Source organism: Capsicum annuum, chromosome 3 (assembly GCF_002878395.1).
Source record: "Capsicum annuum cultivar UCD-10X-F1 chromosome 3, UCD10Xv1.1, whole genome shotgun sequence".
In the NCBI taxonomy this organism is placed as follows: Eukaryota; Viridiplantae; Streptophyta; class Magnoliopsida; order Solanales; family Solanaceae; genus Capsicum; species Capsicum annuum.
In genome coordinates, this window is record NC_061113.1 from 210,623,119 (window position 1) to 210,626,412 (window position 3,294).

Sequence of the window (3,294 nt, forward strand, 5' to 3'; positions counted from 1 at the left end):
GAAAAATTAGAGAAACTAACATTCTTAAAATTATAATTAAAATAAATAATAATATTTTTTTAAAATTACAATTTATAGTAAAAGTAGTAATATTTTATTCACTTTATAATAATAAAAGAATATGTATTTTTTAGTTGTGCATATGTATTTATGAGTAATATATATATATTTGTATATATATTTATATAGCAACATTTTACTTAAATATAAATATAATTTGCTATTTTTCATAATTATAAAACTGTTGCTATAAAAGTTATAATTAAGATTACAGAATTGCTATTTCTGAAATTTTTCCTTTTTAAAATAAAAGTTTCCTAAACTAGAGTTGTCATAGCCCATTTGGGCTAGTCGAATTTTAAATTTAACAGATTAGGTCGGATTAATCTATAAAAATAATGGACAAAAAAAAATATATCAAACATACACCGTTATTTTGTGGCCAGCGGACCTCACAGGACAGCCCATTTTTTAAAAAATAATATTTTATGATTTAATTTTAAGAAAAAAATACATAAAGTAGCATATTTAAATATTAAATTACAAAAAATAGCAATATTTTTATCAACTTATATTTTGTAGCATATGTATTTATATGTATTTGTATTTTTGTAGCAACAGTTTGCAAAAATACATATAGATCATAAGGGCAGTAAAAATCATATATATTTGTATTTTTGTAGCAACAACTTACAAAAATACAAAATACAGCTTGTTATATTATGTAATTATGAAACTATTGCTATAAAACTCATAATTAAGGAGATAAGTATGCTATTTCTGAATTTTGCCCTAATTTTAATATGTTAATAAACATAATACAGTGTTAATACTTGTTAATCAAGTCTCCAATACCTAAAAAATAATCTTAATAGCGAAATTAAATAACTTTCGACGTGATATCCTTCGAACCAAATACAAATACTAATAAGCAATCTAAATAGTCAATGAATAAAAATATTATTGATAATTAAAAATATGAACCTAATTTTGTCTAAATATATTAAAATAAAAAAATATTTTATTCATTAAAAATAAAAATGAACTCCTCAAGAAAAACTTTCATGGCACTTATTATATGCCTAACATCAGCACTTTATCTTCATCAAGTATTTCTGAATCATCTTCTGATAAAGTTATCTCAAAATCTTAATTTTCATCTAAAATTTATATACAATATTAATTAATTAAACATTAAGAAATAATAAAATTTAAGAACTAATAATATTTTACATGTATGTAAAAAATATTATTAATTTAAGAGAAATTGTGCAATCAATTTCAAGTAGTAATACGTGTTTGAACATTTTCATGATGCATACAACTTCTATATTTAGTGAGAACGCGTAATTTTTTTATGTTTAATTTGCTTAAACCTAGCTAGTACTACTTAAATAGATTGAGTGGGTTTTGAACCCTTTTATTATTTTTAGTACTTTATTTTAAAACTATTTACTATTTAACTTACGGGTCGTCTCACGGGCTAACCCAACCCACATTATTCAAGCACTATGGGCCACAGATTTATTCGAGCTGGGCTAAAAAGCCCTATTCTTAAATGGACTGCAAAAATTGAAGCCCAACTCCATCAAATTATAGGTCGGATTGGGTCGACCCAACGGGCCTAACCCATATTGATGGCTCTACTTAGGATATCTTTTTTTTTTAACCCCTTGGTATCTCATATTAGTATTAGAGTGGTGTTTGATATTTTTATTGGAGCTGGATAATATTTGGATCACACTGATATTCATGTTGGAGCGAATTCTATTTGAAGCGATGTAGTAGAGCCGATTAAGAGCGGAGGGACTCAACCATCTCATTGTAGCTCATACTCTCATTGTTTCAAAAAAAAAAGATCTAATTTGATTTAATATGAAGTTTTAAAAATTAAAAATATTTTGAATTTTATGATCCTAATTAAAATTATGTCAAATATATTAAGATGCTTTTTTTATTTAATGATCTTAAATATATTACATGAAAAAATAAAATTAAAATATTATTACAAAGATATATATATTTTTTATAAATAAATTAAAAAATAAATTATTCTTTTTTAAACAAAGAAAACATTTATTTTTGAACGACAGTTATCTATAATATATTAAAAGTGTGAAGACCCTTAGAAAAGTGATTTGAACTTTTTGCCTTCATTAAAAAACCCTCTTTAGACAAAACTGTCTGTAACACCCCGATTTTTTAAACCGAAATGCTACACGGTGCTCATAACCCCGAATAACCACAAGCTAACCCATGACTAATAACTGTACCTGTATACTTCATAATATATCATAAAATACGGAAACATGAACATGAAATGCCGTAAGGTTCGAACTGAAGAAACGTCTGATAACAAAATGTCTGAAAAAAGGTATAACAATACCAAAATAAGTCATAAATACTGAAAATAATGAGATCTGAATATCAAATCTGACATCTAGTCTGAAAGCCTCTAACTAAACTGAATAAGAAGTTGAAGGAACATGTCTCCAACTAACTCCATCTAGCAACTGAATAGTAAATGTAGCAATATTCATATCGTCCTCGAATGAGAAGGACTCACTGCAAACTCTGAACAATGGAATGCTACTAGTGATTTGGAGCTCGTGCCTCTGAACCTATGGTGTAACATAAGAGAAAGCACCATAGCGCAAATGCGTTAATACGTCTGAATGTACTGAGTATACGAGAGAGGTAGGCTAAATGCAAAGGGTTATATGCATGGATAATGCTAACTAATATGAACGTGAGAATACATACATGCATAACAACTATAACTGAACTCGTGATAATGCTGACTACTGAGTCTTAATGCTGACGACATGACTTTACTATTACTGAGGTACTGAATAGATTATTGACTATTTCTGACAGTTCAAATTATGAAGAGCTGGTTTGAATGACTGTGTCTAACAGTCCTGAAACTAAATACTGATAACGTGAGCTATGACAACTGATATAGCTGATATAACTGTAATGATCGGACTAATCGATCTAACTGATACTGAGCGACTGTATCTGACAGTCTAAGTTCTGATGGAACTATCTGAGTTCCGTTCTACTTGGAGTAACTAAATCTGAGATCAGTCCTATCTAGCGGATGATCATGAGTATACTGATAATAAAGATAATTTGACTTAGTCTGAGATCAGTCCTATCTAGCGGGTAATCTTTAAATCTAATGATTCTGATACTGATTAATCATAGTTGAGATCAGTCCTAGCTAATGGGTGATCTTGAAGTCTATTTACAATGATAAGCATTAACTGTATCTAACAGTACTGAATCTGT